Raw genomic sequence first — 19,316 nt, 5'->3', positions numbered from 1 at the left:
GATGTGCCAATCTTCCTCTATTTTGTATGCGGGTCACTGCCACAGCATGATAAGTGATGTAGGTCCACTCATGGGATCCAAACCCATGAACCCAGGCCACTGAAGCAGAGCACACCGAACCTAACCACTATGCCACAGGGCCAGCCCCAAAATAAATCCTAATTTTATCCAGGAAGGCCGTAAGACAACTAAATATTCATTTTCCCAGTCTCCCTTAAAGTCTGGTGTGCCTATGTGACATAGTTCTAGCCAGTAAGTCATATGAGAAGCCTCTAAGAATTCTGAGAAAATGGTTATTTTAATTATAAAATAGGACATAGGAGGAGCGCTAGTTCTGCCTTCCCCCTTTCTTCTTCCTCAGTGGAGCTGCAGTAGCCATCTTCTAACTATAAGGGCATACACACAAGGGTTGAAAGCAAACACTCTAAGGTTACAGGTGGAAAAACAAAAAGGGGAAGAGCCTGGGTTCTGTATGGCACCAGCAACCAACCACCTTCCTCCAGACTTCTTGTTAAGTGAAGAAAATTAATCTTTATTTTAAATCACTGTTAGGTTTTCTACTACTTACAACTGAAGACATTCCTAATGGATACAAACAAGAAGCATGTTAGAGAAACAAAAGGAAGAGGATTCTTACTAGTCTGAAACATTAATTCCTTACCAGCCACAGGTCCCTAATCATAAATGAATTCCTCTTATTAGCATGAGATTGGAGAAGGTCTAGCAAATTAAGACAATACAGATTAGGTATGAAATGACTGAATGGCCCCAGAACCCAGGCAATCACTCTCCCTAATAAGTCTTTATTTTTATACAGAATAACAGTTTAACCCTATCTAATTCAAAAACGGCTTTCAGGTTGCTTACACATAGATGAGAGAGAGAGAGAGATGAGAGAGAGAGAGATATCTTAGGACAATGATAATCATCAATGGCATACAGGTCATAAAGTAGAAGAAAATTACAGCAAGTACCAAAAACCCATGCTAGAGGTAGCTATTGCAATTTATGACCAAATTTTGCTCTGAGCATCCTGGAAGCCAAACTAAATTCAAAAGGAAGGAAGTGAAACTCAAACTAATCAACTCTTATTGTCTGATGGAAGAAACATTTCAATTTTGTTAAGAGACAACTATTACCAGTTAAAGCAGGGTTGGAAAACTTTTTTCTGCAAAAGGCCAGAAAGTAAATATTTTAGGCTTTGCAGGCCATCAGTGCTATCTCAATTACTCAACTCTGCTTGTATAGCACAAAAGCATCCCATAGACAATATGTAAACAAATGAGTATGGTTGTATTCCAATAAAACTTTATTTACGAAAACAGTCAATGGGCCAGATTTGTCCCTCAGGCTATAGTTTGGTGACCCCGGAGTCAAAGGATTCTTAATGTAAGCACCAGACCCTAGCTAATTAAGCATAAAATGAATTTATTGAAAGAACATTGGGTGGCTCACAGAAGTTTGGGGGAAGGCTGGAGAAACAGGTTTAAGGCTACACTTCCAGAACAAAGCACAAAGCCACACTGAAGAACCAATCCAATCAGGAAACCATTGCTATTACTTCTGATTAGTAGGGGCTAGAATGGGTAGCACTGCCACTTCTGGGCCAAGAATGCAACCTCCTCAGCAAAACAGCCACTAGCACTAATGCCACTTCAATGCCAGGAACTCAACCTTGCAGGTGATCCTGCTGCCTCTGCTGCCAAGGAGATAAAGTTAGCTCCTCATTACTTTCCCTCTCACGTCACTAAGTCCTAAATCCAAGTGTGGTGTGGGCACACGGTATTGGTAAAACCTAAGTCACTACCGGTGCCCTTCTAGCAGGGAAGTTTGAGAAATATCAAAGTTTTTATCTCCTTTAGGGGACAGCACCTTTGCCCCCAAGAAGACTCATAAAATGGGGAACACAAAATGCTGTGCAATAAAAACAAATGATAACTACCCATTTTAGTTATCTCTTACTTATACCTTTCCTTCCCATATATAAATTGTTTTTTTGAAAATACTCCAGCCTAACGAATTGTCATTAACCCTAACAAACTAAATATGCTCTCACCATCTCCCCAAAAAGGGGACAACACAAAGTCTTATCAGTCACAACATCCCAGCATTAAATTCTAAGGAATTTCTCTCTTAGTTGTTGAGCACTTTAAGTACCAGCTACTACTCTAAGCCTCTATGCCTTTGTTCATGCTGTGACCTCTGACTGGAATATTCTTATCTCTCATTATCCCCCTTTGTTTCCCAGCAAAGGCTTAATCTTCAGGTGTCATCTCCTCTAACTTGCCATCTCTGATTCAGTCCTCCAAAGCCTTCAGCAGGTCCTCCTCCTTTAGGATCTTAGAGCACCTCATGAACACTCTTGTCACTTTATTGACCGTAGGTGTCTTATATCTCCAGCAGACCATGGGTTAGGGAATGTTTCATTCATTTCTGTTCCTTCAGTACCTAATCGAAGCCTGGGACATAGATGGTTCTCAACAATTACATCAACTGAATGCAAACAAATCTAAAAAATAAAAACATTACATATCTTTTGGTCCAACCTCTCAATTTCTCTTTGTCTTGCTCTAATTCCTTTTATATCCCAGAATATGTGCTTGTTTCCAAGGCTGCCTTAAATATCTCTCCTAAATATTTTAAATGCTGCAGCAGCACAAGTGGCTTTAAAAATAAAGGTGATTATAAATTCTTTACAAATCCAGAAACAGTTTGAAGTTCACTGTGTCATCAATGCAGACCATTTTAATAGGCATATTGCCATTTTAAGGACTCCTAGACTCAAAACACTTTAGATACAGATTTTTTTTAATGAGCTCCCAATCTTTCTTGCCACTGAAATCTTTCTTCTCACTTTAATTAAACTTAGACTCCAACTATGGTGTTCCACTAGGTCAGCCAAGGTTTCAGAAAAGAAGTACTTTCTATAAGACATGACAATCCTTAACATTTATGCAGCTCTTTACAATTAACAAAGCACAGTCATACCCATCATCCAATATAACTCTTACCTACAGTCTTGTGAGATTTCTGCTCACACTCAAAGCCCAGTCCCAAAGTCATCTCTCCTGGACCACTACCACCACCAGCGCCACCACCATCCCCAACACTACACATTTGCTATAGCTCTTTTCACTTATACAGATTATCTATTCCACAGTGAAGTGTGAGCAGCTTGAGGGAAGCGACCAGGCCTAGTACAGCGTACAGCATAGTAAATGCTAGATAACTGCTGAATAAACAAACCAAAGTGAGTTAGGCAGAACAGTTAGCTTATCTGTTTTAATAAAGTAGAAACTGAGATGACTTTCCCAAATTCTCCTAGCTAAGACAATAATCAGGATACTCTTGACTCTCAATTCAGGACTCTTTTTACCACATACCCTCTTCTAGGACTGGTCAGTGTGCAAAAGAAGGAGTCTTGAATTAGGACTCAGAAGTTTTTGTGCTAGGCTTAACTTTTCTTAAAGTTAAGCCACTTAACTTCCCTATCAGTTTCCTCATTTTTCAAGTGGCAACAGCCACACTGTCTTTCCCTCTCTGAACACAGTGAATCACACATAAGATGCTGTGAGTAAAAGTGGCTTGCAAAGTGTGAAATATGACATACTAGGCCAGAGATAATGCTTAGGTTGATGACTCTCACTGTCAGCGACAAAGTCAAAATCAGAGTCTGCCCTAGGTGAATCATATTTATTCTAACAGGTCTAAAAAATCAGTTTTATTATCCTCATTTTACAGACGAAAAAAATGAGGCACAGAGAGCTTAACACTTGGCAAAGACCGCAAACCTAGTAAATATTAGAGCTGGAATTAGAATTCAGGTCCACCACATCCTAAAGATCTTCCCATGCTGCTTCCTCAACACTATAGAATAAAAGCCTTTATTCTCCTTTAAATTCAATTACTATTAGGCAGATGGAACAGTGCTAATCTTGAGTTCAGAACATTCTATTGTCGCTTAGGCCAAAATCAAACCAAGAATTACCCTTGTAGGTAAGTACAGCTTGATTGCAATCCCTGTAGTGCCATGCCTCAGAATGACGAGCTAAAAATTGAATATGCATATTAGAAAATTTTGAAATTATTTTAACTAGACTGAAAATCTGACAGGAAAAGCAAAAGCGAACCATTCACTGCTATGATTATGAAACAGGGGTAAGAGCCTGGGCTTTGAAATCAGTTCAAACTTAAAGTAGAAAAGAAAAGCCTGGGCAAAGGGCTGAACAGAGAGGACCAAGATGTGACAGTGACTGGAGCAAATGGGGTTGGTAGTGAGACCAAAGAAAATACAGGCCCCTATCCTTCTCTTCCTCCCCACTCACCTCCAGAGCCAAAAAGGAACCTAATCTGTGATGCTTATTTTCTCCTTACAGCACCTGAACAATACAGATTAGTAAGCCACTGAGAAAGTCTAAAGCCCTCTTTTGCTGACACTTCAGCCTAAATGCCTCCCCAGAGACAGACAGCAAGGCAGACAGGCTGTCAGAAGACACATGTTGTCATATTGTTCTTCAAACAGATTGGGGTAGGTTTTTCTGGTAGAGTGCTGTAGCTGCTATTATTTGCAGCTGTAAATACACATACGTGTAAGCCAGCAATTCTTTTATTTGGGTTGAGAGTGTAGAGAAGGTTTTTAAAAGACAAATTTGGAATTTACAAAAGAAAAGAGCAGTGTGAATATATAATTTTCTCAGAAAGAGCTCTGGCATAGGGCAGGCATCCGACCCAGCAATGCCACAGTCCAAACCCTTTCCTGTAGTCGGAGCCTCTTAGACCTCAGCAGGGCCTGCAAACAGACATCAGATGAAAGCAGCAGACACACAACCCAGAATCCATTCCCTCAACAAGGTCCCTTAACCTTCCCTGAGTGTCTGTTAGTTGCAAAGCCACGTGTTGAGTGCATTCAAGGAGCAGCCAATGAATCAGGGGCAACAGATAAGAGTTAATCATGAAACCAGGAAGAATGAAGCGAACATTCCATCAGAAGTAGGAAAAAAGGGATTGATTTTGATTATGGAGGTCAGAGAGGCTTCACCAGGGGACCTATCCCCCTATGGACATCCTCCTCACTGTACTCAGACTCTGACATTCCACACCAGACATCTGAACTAGGACCCCAACGGATTTTGTCAGATAGTGAAGAAAGGAGTTGGCTAAGTCAGTTGGGGAGAAGGCAAAGACAAAAACCTCAAAGAGTAAACATAGGGGTTACGTGTAAGGAACGGCCAGTCACCATGGCTGGAGTGCAGTGTACCTGAAGGAATTAATAAGAAACAAGGCAGGAAAGGCACACTTGGGTCAGATCCAGGAGGGCCTCGAATGCCAGCCTAAGGAACTTGAAATTTATTCTACAAGCAAGGGGAATTATTATAAAGTTTTTAAGCAGAGTAGTGGCATATTTTGACATATTTTAGAAAGATCACTCTAGCAGAGTGCAAAAGGTAAGGGAAGATTAGAAGCAGTAAGATTGTTAGGAAGCAACTGTTATAATAGAGTCCAGTTAAGAGAGGATGAGGACAGCCCAACACTGTGATGAGAGCCTAAGCAGGGTGAGAAAGGTCCATGATGGAGAGGGGTAGAGGAAGCCTGGTAAGGAGAATCAGAGCCCAAGTAGGGTGAGAAGGGCATGCACGCACGGGCCAGAGAGGTGGACTGGTATGGGATATCAGGGTCCGAGTACAGTGAGGAAAGCATCCATGAGGGGAGAGAGTGCTTAGTGTGGTATGTCAGAACCCAAGCTATAGAAGTGAAGGAGTCCACAAGGCAGAGCAGCCTGACATAGGGTGATGGCCCACGCAGGATGAGGAGGGCATCCACACAGTGGGGAGAGACTGTAATAAGGAGATGGAACCTCGTTTCCTAACTATGTCTACCGAGGGCCTGGGAGAAGCATCAGCCCAATAGCAATAAGCATACCCAGCAGCCAGATCTTGGTTTCTAAATACCGCTTAACACTAAAAGAAACCAGGGCTCCTTGGTGAAATGGCTTATTCCAGGGCTGGGGCAGGGAAAGCACAAGATGAGCCGAGAACCATGAGGAACGACCATGAGGAATGGTCAAAGAATGATAGGCACATGTCAAAAGAGGCCAGAAGCCAAACTGAATGGGGCTCCTACTGGCCAAATCTGGGAGAATTTGACCATTAAAATAAATAATGACAGCAACAGATTATTACCCATTGAATAAAACAGGAAGCCAAGAGTCCATACAGATACAAATAAATATATTGAAAGTTTGGCAAGGAAAAGCATATTTACATAGTTTCATAGTACTTCCCTACAAAATACTTATTAATCATAAATGAGAAAAGAGTAATTTCACAGCAGACGCCATTTTGAGCAAGTTCCCAAACTGAAGTTAAACAGTAAAGAGACAATAGCAGCAAAATACCATAGAAAGAATACGGACTGTAGAGGTAGAGCTAGTTTTCAATTCCTGACTCTGCCACCTGGGGCTAGTTGTTGTTGTGAAGAGTTGGAGAAATAATGTTTAAAGTATCTATCAAAAGTGCCATGAACAGTAGAGGCTTAAAATGTACCTTTATTTAGATACATTTTTGTTACATTACTTGTAACATTTTGCTACTATATGCATTATTATTTACAATGTTTACAACAATAATTTGCATTATTATTTATATTTGCATTATTTACATTATTTTTGCTACATTATTTGCAACTCTACTTTTTGCAAATAACTCATGCATATACAGTTTTATAATATGCATCTAGGATATCACTTACACCTCATACCAACCCTGAGAGATTATGCAATAAAAGTGGTGTTCCCTTTTCAATCTGACAGATGAGGCAACTGAAACATGAATAGAATGAATTGCTGTGTCCAGTGTTTAACAGTTAAATGTACAGCTGAGCCCTGAAACATGTACTCTCAACTCCCTCTCCAGTGGCCTTTCCCTCTCACAGAGCTCACATGTTGCTGAGGGAAATAGCCTTTCTCTTTCACTAGAATGTGGAATAATATCAAAGGAGATAATCTCTCTGAGACGGGAGTGTGACTAAGACCAACGAAGAAAGAGTAATGAATCTTTTTCCACTCAGAACCAGAACAGGAAGAGTCACCTAACCACCTAGCCACTGGAACTCATTAAAACAATAAACTCTTCAGAAGGACCTAAGCTAAGGAAGCCCCACAAAAGGCAAGTAATTTCACAATATGTTCTAACTAGAAGGGATCTTAAATGCCACCAAGTCCAACTTTCCCATGTACAGATGGTGAAACTGAGACTTGGAGAAGGGAAAGGACATCTCTGAGGTCACAAAGAGTTACAATATGCCAACCCTATAACCACTGAATGGCCTGAAAATAAGGTCATGGGAGAATTCATTTGGTAACTATTTATCACAAATCAACACAAGATACTGTCTTTATCACATTCATATTCTCAACTTTAAGCCTGTGTGTTTTTCTGTCTCCTCAATTATAGTGAATGGCCCCTACATCTTAATCATCTGTGTACTCCCACAGGCTTGGTAAGCAGTTGGTGCCCAATAAGTACTTGTCATAAAACACAATATGATCCCAGGTATGCAAAGTTTGGTTTAACATCCAAAAAAATCCATCAACCAATATACCATATTAACAGAATAAAGGACAAAAGATGTGAGATCATCTCTATTGATGCCGAAAAAGCATTTGACAAAATCCAACATCCTTTCATGATAAACACACTCAAGAAATCAAGAATAGAAGGAAACTTCCTTAACCTAATAAAGGGCATCTATGAAAAACCCACAGCTAATATCAGACTTAATTGGTAAATAATTGAATGCTTTCTCCCTAAAATCAGGAACAAAACAAGGATATCTGCTCTTGCCACTTCTATTTAACATTGTATTGGAGGCTGTAATCAGAGCAATTAGGGAAGAAAAAGAAATAAAAGCACCCAAATTAGAAAGAAAGAAGTAAAACTATTTCTATTTGAGATGCCATGATCTTGTATATAGAAAATCCTGAGGAATCCACACATTCAATACACACAACAAAACCAGAATTACTAAATGAGTTTAACCAGGTTGCAGGATATAAAATCAATAAAAAAGATACAAAATCAATACAAAAATCAATTGTGTTTCTATACTCAAGCAATGAACAATCCAAAAACTGAAATCTTAAAAAATTCCATTTACAATAGCATCAAAAAGAATAAAAGAAGTACAAGACTTGTACAACCTTGAAAAAGAACAACAAAGTTAGAGGATTCATACTTCCCAATTTCAAAACTTACTACAAAGCTGCAGTAATGAAGACAGAGTGGTACTGGCATAAAGATGGAGATACAGATCAATGAAATAGAATTGGGAGTCCAGGAATTATATTTATGGCCAAATGATTTTGACAAGAGTGCCAAGACAATTCAACAGGAGAAGAATAGTCTTTCAATAAGTGGTGTCAGGACAATTGGATATCCAAATGCAAAAATATGCAGCTGGACCTCTCTATCATACCATATGCAAAAAGTAACTCAAAATGGATCCTAGATTTAAATGTAAGAGCTAAAACTACAAAACTCTTAAAACAAAATATAGGTGTAAATATTCATGACCTAGGACTAGGCAATTATTTCTTAGCTATGGCACCAAAAACACAAACAACAAAAGAAAAACTAAGCAAATTGGACTACATCAAAACTAAAAATTTGGGGGCTGCAAGCAATAGCATCAAGAAAGTGAAAAGACAACCCACAGAATAAGAGAAAATATTTGTAAATCATATATCTGATAAGGGACTTGCATCCAGAATATATAAAGAACTCAGAATAATAGTAAGAAGACAACCCAATTTAAAAATGGACAAAACATCTGAATAGACATTTGTCTAAAGACAGACAAATGGTCAACAAGCACGTGAAAACATGCTCATTGTCATTAGTCATTGAGTAAATTCAAATCAAAATCACAATGAGATAGATATCATTTCACACCCACTAGGATGGCTGTAATAAAAAAGACAGATAATAACAAGTGTTGGTGAGGATGTAGAGAAATTGTAGCCCTCATATAATACAGTGAGAAAGTAAAATGGTGCAGTTCCTTTGGAAAAAAGTCTGGTAGCTCCTCGAAAGGTTAAACGCAATTCCACTCCTACATACATACCTAAGATAAATGAAAATATACATCCACACAAAAACTGTACACAAATGTTCACAGCAGCGTTACTCATAATAGCAAAAAAGTAGAAACAACCCAAATGTCCATCAACTGATGAATGGATAAATACAATGTAGCATATCCATACAACGGAATATTAATCATCAATAAATACAATTACATAGAGAGAAATAAACAGAATTCCATAAAATGGAATATTATTCAACAATAAAAAGAAATGATACATGTTACCACATGGACGAACGTTTAAAACATCCTAAGTGAAAGAAACAAGATAGAAAAGACCACATATTGTATGATTCCATTTATATGGAATGTTCAAAATAGGCAAATCAAATATACAGAGACAAAAAGTAGATTAGTAGTTGCACTAGGGCAATGAGGATAGGGGAGAATGGGAAGTGACTGCTAATGGGCTCAGGGTTTCTTTTAGAAGGACAAAATTTTCTAAAACTAGATTGTGCTGATGGTTGTACAACCCTGTGAATATACTAAAAAATACTGAATTGTACACTTTAAGTAGGTAAATTTTATGATATGTGAATTATATTTCAAAAAAGCTGTTACACACACACATACAACTATGGGAGAGTGGCAAAGCACCCACTGGTCTTAAGAGTCAGAGCTGGGGTCAAATCCTAGTTCCATTACACACTACCTGCATGACCAATAAATAAACTTATTTTCTTTATTTGTAAAATTAGGATAATAATAGTAATCACTACCTTTGCAAAATGGCTAGACAATGAGATTAAGAAAACAGACAGGAAAGTGCCTTACATACAGACATTTCCTGTCACTAGTTTTACTGACTAAAATAATTGAAACAAGGAGAGGGCATTTTTCTCATCTTTAAGCATCTTTGTGGCTTTTTCCCACAAGCTAAAAGGAAAATCATCAGATCTCAAATTTTACAATGAAGAGTAAAAAAGCTCTAAAGTATATGAACACAGGCACTCAGCATGCAGTCCTGAATAAAGAAAGGGGTACACATAGATACCCCAATTGCCTTCTTCCCATAGAATCCAAACTTACTTTCTGTTTCAGCAGGTGTACCCTGACCACCACATCACCACTGAAATAGAAGTTCAGAGAGATAACGTGATTCCTAGCTCTGGGTTGGTAAGGAGAATGAGGCTTCCCTGGTTCTCAGCAGACACTTACCCTGCGGTTGGAGGCCACACGAGGACATCACTGGTGGGCAACCAAAGATGGAAAGGAGAAAAGAAGGGCTGCTTAATACTTTTGTTTATACAAGGGAAAACTGAGGGATTTGCCTGTGGCCACACAACAACATCATATAGTCCCAATCAAATGATCGGTGTGGCAACGAGCACAGTGTTTTACAAAGAATTCTGGGCTTGAGGATAGGAAAAATCAGATCTAGTCCCAAAATTGCTACGAAATTACCGTCTAATCTTGAATAAATCACTTTCTCTGACTCTCAGCTCCCTTTCCATGTGCCAACTGATTCAGAAATTCACAAATAAAAGTAACTACTGCACACATGGCACTGTGCTGAGATACTGTGGTGAACAAAACAGACTGAGTCTGTTTACACATAAGTCTACATTTATGGAGCTTACAGGATAGAACACTGCGGAAGTCAGATATTAAAAAAATACACAAACCAATTATAACATAATTACAACTGGTGATGCACAGCAAATGTCAATCAGGAAGTAAGAAGCGGGTAGGAGAGCATATTTGCTAAAGAAAACCTTACCAACAAACTTTAGACTACAAATCAGAAAGAGCTCCTCTCAGCTTTCCTTCCATCACAAACAGGGGCTCTGTATTTCTTTGCCACATGTTGTCACCTGACTGCCTGCTACTTCACGTGGCTGGAAGCAGCATGGTCAACCACAGAAAAACATAAAATATGCATACAACAAACACCAGCCAGCTCCACCAGTTTCTGCCGCTTTCTCTCTCTGAGTAAGTGTCAGTGTCTTCAGCTATAAAATGGGGACAATAGTATCTACTTCACAGTATTATTCTGAAGATAAAACAGGAAAAAGTACTCTGGATATTAATCTACTCCAGTGTGTCCTCAGTGCTCAGTACAGTTAGGCACACTATACTTGCCCCATCTGTATAACCGAAATCACATCTACACACCTCATAGAGGAACTGTGAGGATTAAATGAGATAACATATAGATACTTAGCAGAGTCTCTGACACATAGAAAATCATAAAAACATTAGCTGCTCTTAATTCACTTAACCTTTTTCCCTCAGTTTCCTCATTTGTAAAACAGGGACAATAATAGTACCTAATTCATAGGACTATTATAGAGATTAAATGAGCTAATATATTTAAAGGCTCAGAACAGTGGCACATAAGTGCTATATGAGATTATATTATTTTCTCTCTTAGCTGTTCCTACAATTTACATATATATAGACCACTGGTTTTCAGTCGGAGTTGATTTTGTCTTGTCCCCCAGGGGACATTTGGCAATGTGTAGAGACATTTTTAAATTTTTTTATTTTTATTTATTTTTTTTTAGGAAGATTAGCCCTGAGCTAACATCTGCTGCCAACCCTCCTCTTTTTGCTGAGGAAGACTGCCCCTGAGCTAACATCCATGCTCATCTTCCTCTACTTTATATGTGGGACGCCTACCTCAGCATGGCATGCCAAGTGGTGTCATGTCCGTACCCGGGATCCAAACCGGCAAACAGCGGGCCGCCAAAGTGGAATGTGCGCACTTAACCACTCTGCCTCTAGACTGGCCCCTAGAGACATTTGTGATTGTCACATCTGGAGGTGGATGCTACCGGAATCCAGTGGGTAGACGACAAGGATGCTGCTAAACATCCTACAATGCACAGAATAGCTCCCTACCCCCAAAAATAGAATCATACAATCCAAAATATCAATAGTATCGAGGGTGAGAAACTCCAATATAGACTAAACAAATCAGACAGAAGTTCTCTCTTCCTCCTCCTCTGCACTCCTAGAGTATTTGGATCGCTCTTCTAGACTTTACTAAACATGTATAAAAGTTTTAGACCTGAAACAGGTTTTAGAGGGCCCCTTACTTTACCAAGGTCTAAAATGGGCAAGTAGTTTACGAAAGAACATAGATTCAACAAAAAAGCCAGAAGTGGAACCCAGGTCCCCTGACTCTCAGACTGGTGCTCCTTCCATGAACTAACTCAGATACATTGCAAGCACTTCCTCCTTCCCTTCCCAGCTCCCTCTACACCTTTTCCTCCTCCTCTCTCCACCTCTCTTTCCCAGGTTTGGAAACAGGATCTATTTCCTTTCTAGCATCAACAGAAGTCAGAGACATGGCAGACCTTTCTCCCCACCTTCTCAGTTGCTTACCTTCACAAGGACTTGCCCTCTCGAGCTCTAGTCTGGGCTTTGGACCAGAGGCCAAAAACTCTTCCTATTTACCTTGACTGGGGTCCTTTCTTGTAGGGGTCAAGCTGAGCTGTTTTGGCCACCGCTCTCTCCCGAGTTTAGGCAGGCAGGCTGCCTGAAAGCATAACTTGGGTCAGACAACCTGGATTAATTTCCCTTTCCCTGTCTATGGGAATGAACTGGCCTCTGGGAGGGGCCAAAGGCAAGTTCTAACAGCTTACATTGGACTTTCTCCCCAGGAAGTGGTTTTGAAGAGAAAAAAAGACCGTGGGTATCTTGGTGAGAGAAAACATGGAGAAAGGATACGTAAGAGAAAAAGACACTGAGGGCTTTCACAGAGTATTCAGCTGCACGTAGGACATCTCAAACATTTCCCACATCTAATCCTTACCAGTACTTTGAGGACAAATGCCTGCCTCCTCAAAAAGCCTCCCCTGACCACTTCAGCCCATGAAAATATTAAGCAAGTGTTCATTATATGCCAGCCACTATACTAACTTTATCTCATTTAATCTTCACAACCTCAGCTATTTATTATCCCCATTTTAGAGATGAAGAAAATGAGGATAAGAGAGGTTTACTAACTTGCCTTATTGCTTTAGCCAAGAAGAAGCAGAGCTGCAATTTATTCCCAGATCTTCCAGACCCCAGAAAACTAAGCTCTCAACTACTTTACTAAACTGTTTCTCAAGACAATTTCCCCCTTCTTTGAACCAATATTTCATTTATCATCTGTATCACATATTAAGCAATTAACTTTAGGCAGCCTTGTCTTAGTTACATTTGCATCAGAAGATTTGTTCAAGACCTTGTGCTGGGTCCTGTGAATAAAAGATATAAATAGCAGGCAGTCTCTCCCCTAAAGCAGGGTTTCTCAAACTGTTTTGGCTACAACCCAAAGTAAGAATATAATTCATATGGAGACCCAGTACACAGGCACTTGCACATGTGCACACACACATACACACCCACAAACCTATAAATAGAAAACTGAAACAAAAGTTTCACAAAACAATCCTTGCTCTTTCTATATACACTATAGTCTGATATTTTCTCTGGTGTATTCTATTTGACGTTTTTTATTTGACTTTTTAAAAATGCTGGTCCAACTTACTATATTAAATCCACAACCCATGGGTTGAGACTTACAGTTTGAAAAAACACTGCCCTTGAGAGCTCCCAGGTTAAAGGGAGAGAGAAGACATGCGTAACAATAAAAATAATTACAATAACAGTTCTATACAATGAGGTCTATAATGAGGAATATTTCCATGAGGGGTGGGGTCGGGGGAGAAAACAGTCAGGAGGCTTTACAAAGTCAAGATTTCTGAGCTGTGTCTTGAAGTAGAAATTTTCAAGAATTTGGCAAATGAGCTCCTATAGGCACTCTAAATATTTGTGGATGGAACCTTTTACCTTCCTTCTCTTATGATGTTGAAAAAACAGCATGATCTTTTTGGATGGAAGCCTACACAATCTTTAACTGATGTTCTCTCTCCTAATAGGAACCTCAAGGCACACAGGCAGCATGGCACTGAAGAAAAAAAGTTTTAGAGTTTGGTAACAGCTTCTCTAGAAGAGCTGTCTATGGAAAGACATCCAGGACTGGCTACCAGGAAACCAGGATCCTAATCCCAGTTTTATCACAGAATTTCTGCGTGACTTTGAGCAGATATCTTTACCTCTCTGGGACTCAGTTACTAACCTATAAACTGACGATGAAAATAGATCATATCATCAGCAAGTTTCTTTCTAGTACTAATAAGCTCCAAGAATAATAAATTCTAAGGATTCTAGTACCAATAAATTCATCAAGTCCATGAAAAGGAATAAATAATTTTAATAAAAAACACTCACCCACAAAGATACCAGGATGAACTTGAGGCTCTAAAACTGAGCTCCTGGGTCTCTGCTTGCCTGATCTCCTTAGCTGGAGGTGGAATGGAAGATGCACACCTAATGGCCTGACGTGTACTATTTCACCTGCCTGAGCCTAAGTTACCTTATGTTAGAGGCCAGTGATTAGAAGCCACAGAGGAGGAGATTTTAGTTTTAAGAGCCAAAATGTCAAGCCATGAAAATGACTGTCTCTAGCCACAGAGAGCTCTCCATCATGGAAGTACGCAGGCAGATACTGGAGAAATACTTGGCAAGAGCTTTGGAGAAGGAATTCACACATGGGATAACGCCATTAGATGCCCTTAAAGAGAACTTTCAGTCCTAAAATTCTACGTTTCTCTCTTCACACAGCAAGAGACAGAACAACCTTTAGCAGACTGGAGGAGAAAAAATACCCAAAGAGTTTTCTAATCTTTTCCATTCTCCTTTCCTCCTTTCTCTATTTCCATCCCAGTATACTAGGGTCAAACATTCCCAGAGACATCATGGCTATACTTGCCTGCTCTTTTCAGGATTTGTTCTTAATTTATGAAGTGGAAGAAGGGGTTAAATTTCAAGGAAAGAACCACTAGGTATATCTGCAGGGGCCCAGATCCACACCAGGGAATACTTCTCAGGAGAGGGGGAAGTTACGAGATTGGCTCTACCCAGCAGTATCCAAATTCAAGGTGGCCATGGGTTTCTCAGGGCACACAGATTAATGGCCCTCAAAACATAAAGTTGGGAACCTTGTGTGGATATCTAATCCAGTCCCAGCCACACAGACTAGTCTAAAACACTCCTGTCATTGGGGAATCTGGCATTATAAACTGTCCTCAGTACCTCCAGTGGGTGACCTTGAGCCATTCACTGCTTCACTCTGAGCCTCAATAATTTCAAATGTAAAATTATCAATTGTAAAATTAATATATAAGATAAGATGATCTGTAAAATTTCTTCCAGTATTTATTTTGTTACTCTAATTTAAATGGTATTCTTATCATTAGCATTTTCCTAAATTCTCAAAGATTTAAGTACAAAAATAATAATAAATACTTAGCACATAGTGAGCTAACATTATGGGGCAGGTGCAGTACTTTACATGCTTATCTCCTTCAATCTTCATAGCCAACCTATTTTACACATGAGGAAACAAACTGAGTTAGGTTAAGAAACTTGCCCAAGGTCACACAGGTGAGTAGGAGAGCTGGAGCTTTACCCAGAGCCACTGAGTCTACATCCTGTCCTCTTTCCACTAAACCATTCATGTCCGGGCTTCTATTCTAAAAAGAATACTTGGAAAGTAAGCGAACAGAGAGTAGGGAAAAGATGGCTAGAGATTAGCTGCAATCAGCTGGCAAGATCTCCTTTCTACAGCCAACAGGGAAATAACAAAAAGTTTTGGAGCCACCAAAAGACAAGAGCCCTCCCAAGCTGCTGGAAGTAAGATCCATCTGAATTCCTCCGACCTCTACTGGCTCCATTAGTTTAGTCTCCAAAAGACAGATGGGCTTGAGGACCAATTATAGGCCAAGGAAAGTATGTTCACATCTAAATAATGCAAAGGAGGCAGAGGCCAACTTAGAAGACCAGCCCTTCTCACCTGCTGCTGATTCACCCAGCCCCTCTCCCAGGATGCCTGTTCCATGACCTCTGATCTGCCTCTCCAAGGAAGACCTTCACCCCTTCAGATCTGGATCCTGATTCCTGAAAAAGCTATACCACCTTAGAGACAGGAGATGCAGCCACCTGCAAGAAAGGTCCATCTCTCCCAACACTGGTTTAAAAAAAGAAAAAAAAGAAAAATCTAAGGAGGAGAAGGTGAGAAAAAAGTCTAGATTTCTTAGGAGACATCTAGGTCCACTGCTCTGCTGGTTCCATCTGTAGAAATGCAGAAAAAGGGGTACTCCAGCATCTCTTAGGCTACTGCTTGCCCAAAGGCATCAGAAAAACCAACCCCTTTCTTTACACAGAGAAGTCCTTTGAGATCACTCAATCCAGTGGTTTTCAAGCTTTTCTTAAAGCCTCTCAATCTTTTTCCAATCGTATCTTACAGAAACACCAATATTTAAACAGATAAAACAGCAGAGTTGCTGTGGCTGGAAAGGAGGTGGGGAAGTTCCACTTCCTCAGCCTCTTCCCACCTCCCAATCTCACCCCAGCAGCCTGCGAGGTTGCACTTCAAAACCCTGAGACTCTAGTTTAACACCTCCATGTTACACTTAAGGAAACTGCATTCCAGAGAGGACATGACTTTGTCAAGATCATACTCAATTAGTACCAAAGCTGGAACTCAAATTCAGATGTACCGACTTAAAGGGAAGTCAATTTTCCATCTCATCACATTACTCCTTTAAGACGATCACCCGAAAAAGAATGTGAAAGGGTTTTTAAAAGCACTAAGTGCGGGAGGCATGTACAGTTCTCTCAGCTAATTTTCTCTACAGGTGAAAGAATCAAAATGCTCATATCTCCAAAGACAATTTTTACCAGGTAGCACCCAATGGCAAAAAAAAATCCTCTCATGCTTCCAACCCCTCAATAGAGTGCCTGACTATAAAAACAGGCATAATTATATTATTAACTGATCAAGATTGATAGTAGATAAATGAGTCTCAGGAGGCTTCTGAAGGATTCCCTGCTCCCCGCGTTCTGTGAAACCATTCCTTAAAGACATATGGAAATTCTCCCGGTATCCACCATGCCTGGAACACGGAATAGAACGTGAACTTGTATATTAAGGTTTACTCCTTAATAAACGATGTGTATAGCCTGGCACTCAAAGTTTCTCCACAACTGTGGTAGCCAGCCTCCAAGACAGTACCCAGTGATCCCTGCCTTCTGGTATTTGTATGCTTGTGTATCTTTTCCCACCTAGTAGGAGGGTCAGTCTGTGTGACCAAGAGAATACCGCAGAAGGGATGATATGTCACTTCTGAAATTAGATTATAAAAGACACTGCAGCTTCTGTTTTGGTTGTTCTCTCTCCGATCACTCGTTTTGGGGAAGCCAGTTGTCATGCTGTGAGCTGTTCTGTGGAGAGGCCGGGTGGCAAGGAACTGAAGCCTTCAGTCAACAGCCAGCAAGAAACTGAGGCTGGCCAACAACCGATGAGTGAACACGGAAGGGGATCCTCCAGCACCAGATGAGCCTCCAGATGAATGCAGCCCTGGGCAACAGCTTGACTGTAACCTCATCAGAGATATTAAGCCAGAACCACTCAGCCTGGCCACTCTAAGATACCCGACCCTCAGAAACTGCGTGAGAGAATAAATGTTTATTTTTTTAAGCTGCTAAATTTTGCAGGCAATTTATTTACACAGCAATAGAAAACTAATACAACCACAAAACCAAGGTTTCCTGGATTTATATCAGAAAGCTTCTGTTATGAAACCAAAAGTCCAGCTGAAACAAAACCCAAGGCCTCAAGGGTTGGGGCTTCCCCTTAAACAATAACTGTCTCCACTGCTTATTCATAAGGTGACTAATTGCAAGTCACTTCATCTTTCTTAGCTGTGGTTTCCTTGTTTAATATATAGGGATGTTTTCCTCGCAGATTATTGTAAGGACTAAATAAGAATAGTTTTGTAAAAAAGTATCTTTAAAACACTATAGAACTATACAAATTAAAGTTGCTATAATAAAAACTCTGGAAGGTACCCCACCAAGCCCACTCCCAAAAGCCACCAAAAGGAGATGACTCAGCTCAGAGAAGTCAAATGGAAAGGCATCTACCATATCACCTATCCAACTGTATTCAAAGTATCCCTCACTCTCACTGGCCCGCATAATAACAACAAGCAACAATTACCAGTGCTTGGTTATCACACACCAAGCATAGAGCTAAGTGCTTTCATGTTATTTTCTCATTCAATACTCCATTTAACATACAGAGAAACCGAAACTTACAGAGGTTAAATGATTTGGTTAGAAATAGAGCCAGGACGGAACTTCATGTTCTTTCCACTGAATCAATATAGTGTTCACTACACCAGAGCCCAAAAGCATCCAATATAGAAGGAACTCAGGTACAACTTAACAAAAGAACTGAAAAAATGAAACAGAAACAAAGAAAAATCACCTTTCAAGTTAATGGAGAAATAAAAAGATTCAGGAGATGTGCATTCTAGACCTGTCTATGGTACCAAGCAGTTGTAACACCTTGGGCAAGTTATCTGTCAGTAAGATTTTTTTTAATCCTCACATTTATATAGTTCTTTGGAATCTACAAAGCATTCTGAAGTACTCGCAAATATTGATTGTGATTGATTATCAATTGTGACTGATTATCACAGCAACCCTGGAAGATACTATTATCTTCATTCTATAAATGAGAAAACTGAGACTCAAAAGGAATTCCAATGACTTGTCCAAAGTTATTAAACAGCTAGTACATGCCAGAGATAATATACCTAGATTCCTTTATTCTCAGAGGTACCTGAGACTCAAAAGTTTTAAGGAATGCCCAAAGGTCAAGGCAAGGACAAGAATCCAGTTTTCTTCTTATTCTCCTAACCCAGTGAGCTACAACCAGGTATGCAAACCTGGAGAGCTTTTAAAAGACACTGAAGCCTATATGAACCCCTGCCCAAAATTTAATTTAATTGGTCCCAGGTGGTACCGGGGTAGCAACATATTTTTAAGCTTTCCAGGAGTGGCCAGCTTGAGTTGCCCTAACCCCAAGAGCCACAGATTAAGAAATGTCATGATCCACCCCCATTTTCTAATGTGAAATTCCCTGAGTGAAGTCATCTATTTCTTCTAAATTCATCACATTTACAAAGCAAAATGTCTTCTATTATTATAAATGACTATGTAAGTTAAAAATAATTTAATTTCTGTTACGTAAGAATAAATTTTTATGCACCATGCAATCAACATCTTAACGGTTAAGACTGGATATGTGGCACATGGCAACAAAATTACTT

At 39.7% G+C, this 19,316-nt stretch overlaps 1 protein-coding gene across 4 annotated transcripts in view; it reads right to left on the bottom strand.

The window, feature by feature from the left end:
* The window catches only part of PAK1 (p21 (RAC1) activated kinase 1), a 140,101-nt gene that overhangs the window by 83,175 nt on the left and 37,610 nt on the right, over positions 1-19,316 (bottom strand). Inside the window, exon 1 of one of the 4 annotated variants that reach the window (XM_070490587.1) lies at positions 12,472-12,697. The exons of the other annotated variants lie outside the window; for them this stretch is intronic. The gene's annotated coding sequence lies outside the window, so the exon portion shown is untranslated. Of the gene's footprint in view, positions 1-12,471; positions 12,698-19,316 lie in introns of those variants that run through there. 4 annotated transcript variants of the gene reach the window in all.

The sequence above is a fragment of the Equus asinus genome, chromosome 20 (genome assembly GCF_041296235.1).
Source record: "Equus asinus isolate D_3611 breed Donkey chromosome 20, EquAss-T2T_v2, whole genome shotgun sequence".
NCBI lineage: Eukaryota > Metazoa > Chordata > Mammalia > Perissodactyla > Equidae > Equus > Equus asinus.
Note: the sequence above shows the minus strand (reverse complement) of the source record. Positions and strands in the feature narration are given on the sequence as shown.